This window comes from Mytilus trossulus, chromosome 14, assembly GCF_036588685.1.
Source record: "Mytilus trossulus isolate FHL-02 chromosome 14, PNRI_Mtr1.1.1.hap1, whole genome shotgun sequence".
In the NCBI taxonomy this organism is placed as follows: domain Eukaryota; kingdom Metazoa; phylum Mollusca; class Bivalvia; order Mytilida; family Mytilidae; genus Mytilus; species Mytilus trossulus.
The window spans coordinates 80,701,289-80,711,587 of NC_086386.1; positions in this window are offsets into that span (position 1 = coordinate 80,701,289).

Below are 10,299 nucleotides of genomic sequence, written 5' to 3' on the forward strand. Positions count from 1 at the left end.
AAATATAATTCTTGGAATCAAATTCGAATTCTGCAAATAAAAAAATATGCACCAAAGTCATGCTTCTCTATCTATGATGTTTGTTTTCAATTCACCGAGTTTCACAACATGGCGCTCAATTGATAATGTTCAGGAATAATTTGTTAATTAACTCACAACATGTTACTGTACTTTTATATTGGAAGGTAAGAGGTGAAAATTGTTGATATGTTGGAGGCATGATTTATTCACGTTAACTTGGCAAACTATGTATTTATATACATTTATTGTATCGAGCTCGAGTGAGTAACATTATTTCTCCCGTTTTTTTTTAAATTAAATTGGAGAAGATGTAACTGGTGATTCGATTGCAAAATTGAACAACGCAAATCATTTAAAAAAAACGAGTGCAAACTTTGAAGATTCGGAAAGGTTGTTAGTCAAAGATCAAACAATGAAATCTTCGTGATAAACTACGAAAATTCTCCATCATCACCAGAATGCCCTATCAAGTTATCATTTTGGTCGTTATTTATGCGCCACAGAAAAGAAGATTTGTGCTGGTCAAATTTCAACACTTTTTAAATGTGCGAGGATAAAATTGAGAATGGAAATGGGGAATGTGTCAAAGAGACAACAACCCGACCAAATAAAAAAACAACCTCAGAAGGTCACCAACAGGTCTTCAATGTAGCGAGAAATTCCCGCACCCGGAGGCGTCCTTCAGCTGGCCCCTTAACAAATATATACTAGTTCAGTGATAATGAACGCCATACTAATTTCCAAATTGTACACAAGAAACTAAAATTTAAATAATACAAGACTAACAAAGGCCAGAGGCTCCTGACTTGGGACAGGCGCAAAATGCGGCGGGGTTAAACATGTTTGTGAGATCTCAACCCTCCCCCTATAACTCTAACCAATGTAGAAAAGTAAAAAGCATAACAATACGCTCATTAAAATTCAGTTCAAGAGAAGTCCGAGTCTGATGTCAGAAGATGTAACCAAAGAAAATAAACAAAATGACAATAATACATTAATAACAACAGACTACTAGCAGTTAACTGACATGCCAGCTCCAGACTTCAATTAAACTGACTGAAAGATTATGATTTCATCATATGAACATCAGGCAGAATCCTTCCCGTAAGGAATAAATACATGACCTCGTTCATCTAAATAGAAACGTTAAATCTGGAATCTCTTCACAGCTCTGTACTTGTTCAAGAGCTCTCTAAAGGGTCAGTTGTCAGCCTGTGCAAGTGGTTAATTTCTTTTCCTACCCAGAATACCACCGTTTTTGTATTTTACACCCGTCAAATCGTTCGACACAATTTGCAGAAAATTAGATAGCATATTTATTGTATATGCGTCCAAAAATGCTTAAATGATTTGTCACTGTTCATTAAACACTTTTATATTTTAAAGTTATTACTATTTTATCTGAATAGACATGTTTTATTGATGATAAGGAAGCAATTTTAACAGTAATGATGTGCATGAATAAAGTCTACCAATTTAATACTTCTATGCATGTATACATAGTATAACATGTAGTTTACTTTTTCTTACAAAATTGGTACCCCCTGTAAGGCAGTGACAAATTCCATGTTTCGTTGGGGGAAACCTTAAACAGGATTAAAATAAACATTAGAAATAGGAGGAACTCATAACCTTACATCGTTTAATTTAGCAGTTATGTTTTGAAGGCAATTGCATAAAAGTAGTTAGAATATGGTGATGAATGTGGTCTTGAATGCGTCTTTATTTCTTAAACATTTAATTGTTAAATTATTTTTGAGTTACTTTATATTTGAAGTGCCTTGGAATATATACCCCATACACTGTATCTAGAATCACGCAGTTCACAGCATCATCAAATCTAGAAAAGTTTTAAAACTACTAGAATCTTGCAACACATTTTCATCAGTGAAGCTGGATTTCAAATATTGGGGAAACAAAGGTTCAACGGAAATGATATCTTAATCCAAAATAAATTAAATATCGACATGAAAAGGGATACTGTCATCATAGATTGGTTACATTCACTTCACTGTTTACGCATCAAAAATGTCTTTTTTTTAAAGTTATGATTGAAATCAATTAATACTCTGTAAATTAAAAATAAATCAAACTAATAAAAAAAGAGATACTATTCAATTTCAATATGGGTTCGTATCCGATTTTTTGTGATAGCAGGAAATCTATTGAAAAAAAACATAAGAAAATTACCTCTCTTCTTTTGATCATAAGATATTTTTCTTAATAACAATTGTGCATTGTAAACAAATCATTTGTTAAACTGTGAGATAAGAAGTATACATCCTAATACACGATGTTTTATGTTCAGTTTTTATAGAGACAATTGCTTTAGAAGTCTGTGAATCTGTCGTACAAATAAATGCCAATCCTTGCTGAATATTAGTTACAAACAAAAATCTTGTCACACTTTTTGGAGTGTTTCAAAAAGTCTTTCGCATAAAAGATTTTTCCAAAATAAATTTATTTTTCACATTACAAGTTTTTGAGAACACCGGTCTGTACTTGTCAAATGGAAATCGAATATAGAAATATTATCTTTTTATAAATATAACGTTAACAAAGTTTGGCTTGGCGGGTTAAAGCCAAAGACATAAATATTCTTATAAAAGTAGTCTCATTCGTAAAATATTTTTTACCATTTTTAAAAATGGTCGTCTTGATTTTTGTACATACAATTGCTGCCTCTTCGATCTTTTTTACAATCAATGTTTACAAAGGGATATGGTCCGTTTTCTCAGTAACTTAATTTTAAAATAGACAATCTTTGCTGCATATTAAGCGACTCCTTTTGAATATTTTCCCTTACTTTCTCTAATCTAGATACACACAAAAGAATATTCATCAGGTTCCAGAGAGGTACTCAGCTAATAAACAATAAATGCAAGTTGGTATTCCAGGAATCTATTCGCATAAGGAGGATTATTTTAAAACACGGTTAGTTGTTGTATTACGTCCATTTATAAACGATTTGATGAAAACTTTAAAGGTTTCAAAAGACGAAAAAAATAACAATAAACGATGGCAATGGATTAAAAAAAACAAACTTAAAGCTAACACGTTGTTATTCTTGATGTTGTTGGTTGTAATTATAGTGTTGCTGTCTAATTGTGATCACATTTTATTTTCTAAGATCATGTGCATGCTATTTGAATGCGAATAATATTATATAAAAAAAAAGTTACGAAATAAAGTTATGGTATAAAAATAAAATAAAAGTCTAATGCACAGACTAAAACGCCGCATACTTTTAATCATTTTTCTATCGGCCATCAAGGTCAAGGTGACCATATGTCTTTATTCTTGTCACTATTGAGGTAATCAAATGTGCTGTTAGGATGTTTTCTTCGTTTCAGAAATAATCTGAATATGTCAATCCGTTTTTAGTATATAAATACATTACTAGGTATTTTTTTTAACGTCACATTCTTATAACCTAAAAAAAATTCAAATCAACGAACGGTTTTAATAAGGTACCAACCTGTCTTTTTGTAGGCGAGAGAATTTTATGCTTTTTATTTATTTATCTAAGCAAACATAGTGTATTGGTTTTGTCAGATTCAAGTTTTAAAAAGATTGACCACTGTGAACTGAGCTCGGAATATGGCAGTTGTTATCTAATAGTTCATTTTAATGTATGTAGCATTTTCATCGCTTTTATACTTTAGTGTTTCTGTTGGTTTCGTTGTTTTCGTCTTATAATTGATGTCTTTCCCTCGGTTTTAGTTTGTATTTCGAATTTGTTTTATTACAATCCGTTTAAGACTTTTGATTAGCAATTATACACTTTCGCCTTTATTTTAGAGAAGAAACACAATGTAATATTATATCAAACTGACTGTTAACAGGTTTACAGTTCGCGAGGTTAGGCTTGTACGCGTCTTAAGACTCAAACGTGTATCTTAATTTTGATGATGTTTCAAAATGAGGACGATGGATTGGTTATTTTCCCCTTTTGCGATTTTAACAATAGAGGGGAGATATGACCTTTATCGGGACTCCGGGATCGAGTGTTATTAAGCTCGGGATTTCGGGATTGACCCTTTCGGGATCCGGGATTCTTGCTTCGAATTTTGGGATGTTGGGATTTACGTTTATTTAAATTCAGATCCTCGGGATTTCGTGATTTTAAGCCCTGGATGTCGAGATCAGGACCCCTCCTAACCCCCCTCACAATAGATTACACCACAGAAACAAGCCAATCCCAGATAATAGACTTGAAAAAGTTATTGAACACCTTTCATACACTTGCATTGTTTGATTATCTCGTGTTACTCCTACTTGTTATTTACATAAAGATGACTAATTTTGTTTTCTTTTTATAATCAGGAATCGTTATACAAATAGAATACTTTTAAAAAGTAGGTTAACCGTATCTCTCATAAAAATCAAAGAACAATATGAGCAATATCCGAAGGTCATGTCTACGGATGAAAAGAAAATCAACTGTTTAAAATCGAATATCTATGATCATACAAATACATCTGAAGATGCATGAAATTCAAACACCGGACGTTGAGCAAGGAGTAATCATTCAATCTTTTGTTTCAAAATTGCATACAATTACATGCTGTCCTTACTGATATTTACACGAATCAAGTAAGCGACAACCTTCAAGTACATAATTTTCACAAGTACAATATTTAATTACTACTAACATCTTTAGATCAAAGAAGATTGATTCACTAGAAAATGCTGAAAATATAACTTCGATATCGTTTTTGCATTTTAATTTCCAACATTTTTACCAATTAAGTAATTTGGTTTTTCCAGATCAGTTTGATAATCATTTTCCATTTTGACATTACATTAATAGTACGGAAAGGTGAATCTTAACACAGTTGTCTTATACTTCCTGGAAACCTTAATCACACATCCGTATTATATGTTCTATATATTAATTGACTCACGGCCAGGTTTTTTCGTTTTCTAAACATTGACTCTTAAAGGAGGGACGAATGATACCAAAGGGACAGTCAAACTCATAAATCGAAAATAAACAGACAAAACCATGGCTTAACAAGAAAAAGATAGACAGACAAATAGTAGTACACAAGACACAAAAGAGGGACGAAAGATACCAGAGGGACAGTCAACATAGAAAACTATAGACTTAACAACCCAATAAAAAACTAGGGGTGATATCAGGTTCTCCGGAAGAGTAACAATTGTTTTTCTTCTTCAACTTCATTCTTTTTTTGGCCTTTTTGACTTTTTTGGATTCACGCGTCACTGATGAGTCTTTTGTAGACGAAACGCGAGTTTGGCGTATATACAAAATTTAGTCCTGGTATCTATAAGGAGTTTATTTAATTTCACTGGCTGTAGACAATGTAGAAAATGCAAAGATCTCTGACAATATCAGTTAGCTGGCTTTAAAAAATATCAAGAAAAATAATTACCTAAGGAAATACATGAAAAATTATGATTAAACATTTGACAATTGATTTTGATGCAATAACCGATCGGTCTGTGGTTGTCCTTTGTCGTTTAGATTTTGCCTTTAATATTCATGTTGGGATAACGCAAAATCTCTAAATATTCAGCAAAGGAATTCTATATTTCTGATTTTTGATTTATTTCTATTGATTAGAGACCCAAATAATAGCAATGCTTATATAAGGTAAAAGTCCGAGTCAGCTTTTTCCCCGCCTTTTTTTTTTTACATATCTCGAAAAGGAGCTCAATGTCCTATCAATATTTTTAAGCCTATTTAGTTGCTTAACTAATGTTCTTCTGACTTAAAGAAATCAATTTTAAATTCTTGATTTTTTGAATTTTACAAAACCCCCAAAAAATGTTTATCCTTACACTCGTACAAAGAGCTTTTTAAACATCTAGCAAAGTCTTTGTCAACGCTTGTCTTTACTCGGTAGTGTAGTTAGACGTTTGCCTTATTTTGAAGGCCTAAGTTCGTTTTTGATATGTACAACAACAATAATAGAGTTCGTTTGCTCTGGTGTGTTTTATGTTGGCATATCTACATTGTATCACAGATCAAATTTATTCGTTCATTGTGTGTTTCTGTGTGTCACTTCGTTTTTTAATTGAGTTAAGTCATTCCAATTGATATTTTATAGTATGTCCTTTGATGTTGTTATGATATACTACTGTTTCAGAAAAGGGAGAAGGTTTGGTACCATTAAAACGTTTGGTTTTCCCGTTTGTATGGTTTGAAACTAGTCATGTTTGTATGGTTTGAAACTAGTCATTTGTCGGGCCCATCATAGCGTGTTGTTCGGTTTGAGCCTATGCTCCGTGTTGAAGCCCATACATTGTATATAATGGTTTACATTAATTTTATAAATTGTTATTTGGATGGAGAGTTGTCTCATTGGCACTCATACCTCATTTTCCTATATCTATATAAGATAATATTTGTTATAAAATTGATGTATTCATTATTATTTGTTAAATACCAATTTTCTTGGATTTCGTTGGTTTAGGTAGACCACGAATCAATAGTACAACTAATTTAAAACTGATGTATGATTATTTGTAGTTTTTTAGAAATCCACGAAATAAAAGAACCATAAAAATGCAAGCTTTTTCAATCCACGTAAATTAGTCAGAATATAAATAAATCAATCCACAGAAGTTAGCTATTATTTAAATAAAAAAGCTCAACATGAATATATAAAATTGATCTTAAATAATTTGAAAAGAATTGCAATTTATATTTTTAAATAAAACATTTTTAACAATTTAAATAAATTTGTCAAAAGTGGTTGAGATGTGGTGTTTTGTATACAATTGTATCGCTTCTTAAGAAATGATATAAAAAAAAATAACTATTCCTGAGTTCGTGGTAGTTTTAGTTAAATAGTTATCAAAGGTACCAGGATTAATATTTAGTACGCCAGACGCGCGTTTCGTCTACATAAGACTCATCAGTGTTGCTCATATCAAAATAGTTATAGAATACCATCAGCACTCTAATTAAATTAACGGTACCAATTTTCTTGCACCAGATGCGCATTTCGACAATACATGTCTCTTCAGTGATGCTCGTGGCCAAAATATTTTAAAATCCAAAGCTTATATAAAAGATGAAGAGCTAATAACCTTAGATTGAAGAAAAAATAGACAATAACTGATTAGGGACTTCAAGTATCAGCCGTATTTGTAGGAGACGTAGGAGCGAACTATTATTTCTGTCTTTAATCGAATCGAATCGATACAACTGATATCTAAAGACACCAAACAATTCGATTGTGTATGTTTCACATTTACACATCCAACATTTGAACTTAAAGATTGGCGCCGCAGAAAATGGAGTTAAAACTTATATTCATTTTTACCTATAACTAGAAAACGGGTTGCGTATCGGAGACTGGAATTATTTACAGACAGAGCTATACGTATTGGAATGCGAGCATGCCAATACACATTCTGAGGTAAAAAAAAGCTTTTTTTTTAAAGACTATCTATAAACATGTTTATACACCTTTGGTTTTCCCGTTTGAATGGTTTTACACTAGTAATTTTGGGGCCCTTTATAGCTTGTTGTTCGGTGTGAGCCAAAGCTCCGTGTTGAAGGCCTTACTTTAATCTATAATGGTTTACTTTTTAAATTGTTATTTGGATGGAGAGTTGTCTCATTGGCACTCACACCACATCTTCCTATATCTATTAGTTTCGGAGTGATTGAGCGTACCTGTTGATATATATCGCTTCGGACACACCAAATCTGTAGAAATAAAAAAAAAACGTATAATAGGCCCATAACATATAACTAATATATGTATTTGGAATATGAACAGGATCTTTGTACTGGTCATTCATATTTTTTTTGTGTCTCTTTCCTTAGACAATCCAACACGTTACCGTCCGAGTTGATTTTTTTTATTTTATCGTCTCATTATGTATCATATGTATTGTTGTACTATATTGAAACTCTTTCCATAGTCACTCAACACAACCCGTTGAACCGAGTGTCTGTTTGCTTCGAATATTTCTTTTGAGGGTTTAGCTTCCATAAAACCCAGTTTACCCAACATTTCTTTCGGCGATTGTCTGTACGCTGTTAAAGGTATGACTATTGTATTTTATTCGTGCCGTTCACGGAATGTTTTTGTGTTTGTCATTTTATATGGTCTTTCTTAGTTGAATTTACTCTGGAGTACGGTATTTTAGCTATAAGTTTTTGCTGGACATTTAAATTGGTCTGTAGGATTTTTTTTTGGAAGATGGGTCAAGATCCCTAATGCGACAATTAAAAAATAGTCCGCCATACAATCGTGGATGGTGTGATTTTAGAAATGGACATTAATGAACAATAAGAACTGTTTTATAGAGCTGATGTAATGAGAAAATAAATATGTAGATTTGATCTTAAATACATTATTAGAAAGGATAAATCTTTTATTGAATTTTATGATCAGAATTTTGGGATCATTTCATGAGGAGAGTGACATTTTAAACCATCTTCCGGGGCCCAGCAATTTACGAAAAAAGTAATCTCATTTGCCCCCAAATTTAACCAGACATTTAAACATGTATCTGCTTCGATATGAGCCACCATACATATTGGAGTAAACGATATGGACTGAGCAATTAAGGAAATGTTACATTTAGCGCATATGGAAAATTAATTACAGCTATTGACCCAGATGTACTTTGTTGTCATTTTCTCAGGTGTTTTTTAGTTGAAATAAAACATAAAATCCTTATAAGATTTAACATGTGCCTGGACAAACTTTTACGAACGACATACTTGTAGATATCAAATATAATAATTTAACTGGTCGTCAACCTTGAATTGTACATTTATTGAATTTTATCACTCATTGATTTTTCTATCTTTTCCCTTATATACAAGCAATTAGTTTTAACTTGAATTTCACATCCGTTCACTTTATTAGAATAATTATTTTATATAAAACATGTTCAAATATAAAACAATCAACACGCAATTATGGTTTTTATAATTATGAATGACAAAAGCATGAAACACAAGAAAAAGTAAACGTTTTTCTGAGAATCAAGCTATTAAAATAACCAAATGTAATTTAGAAAACTCGACTCTAAGACGAATTATAACTTTGCAAGAACATTTTTTTTTCAGAGAAAACAAAAAAATAAAAGAAGATGTTCCTTTGATTTATTTTAGTTTGCTTGAATAGATATTTAATTATTTTGGAAATGATAACAAAGCAGGATATTGTTTATTTTTTTATATTCCATATTTTTCGAATTATAGTTAAAGCAATGACAAAATGAATCTTACTCCATTTCCTATGTCTATTTTCAAAACACATGAAAACTCGTTATGTTTCTTTATGTTATATATAGATTTGATGAATGTATTCAACTACTACACAATAGTACAGAAAGACAATTATACGGCAATTATCAACTCTCTTTAAATATGTAAAAAAGAAATGTGAGACAAACCCATTTCCTTTTTTTTTTTTTTATAAATACTCGATTATAAAAAAATCTTAAATATGTTTTTAGTCTCAAATAAATTTAAATAAAACCAGAAACTATCGGCACTATTTTTCCTCAATTGAAATACCTATTTTTAGCTATACCAAAGTCAATCAATAATAGGTGACTTGTTTATATGCACTGTATACTTCCTTGGTACATATAACGTGACTCTGTACTTAAACATCCCGTCATTGTGCTCATTTTGTATGGTAAAGCAAAGGAGCCAGGCTTATAATTAAATACACCAGACGCGCCTTTCAGCCACAGAAGACTCATTAGAGACGCTCAGATCAAAATAGTTCTAAAGCCAAACGGGTACACGGTACACTTGTGTATTCTAGTCTTTCATTTGTGCCTATAGTTTTTGTCTGTATGTCTTTTTGTGCATATTATTTTTACAGTGATTTAGATTATAACACAATGCTAACTGCTGATCCCTATGTTTGACAATTTTATTTATTATAAAATTGAGAATGGAAATTTGGAATGTGTCAAAGAGACAACAACCCGACCAAAGAGCAGACAACAGCCGATGATCTTCAATGCTGAGAGAAACTTGTTTTATTTTAGTTCACACATCGTTGTTTATATAGTGGAATGTGATGCGACTATCATACAAGTAAGAGGTTTAACTATCTATGACACTAGGTTCAATCTACTATTTCCGACATGAAAAAATGTCTGTATCAAGGTCAGGAATATGACAGTTGTTATCCTTTCGTTTGTTGTGTATAAGCTTTTGATTTTGTCATTTGATAAGATTCGTTTCGTTTTGAATTTTCTCGGATTTTTTTTATATTTTTTAACTTGTTATAGAAGTTTCCGATATTTTCATAAAAAATGAGA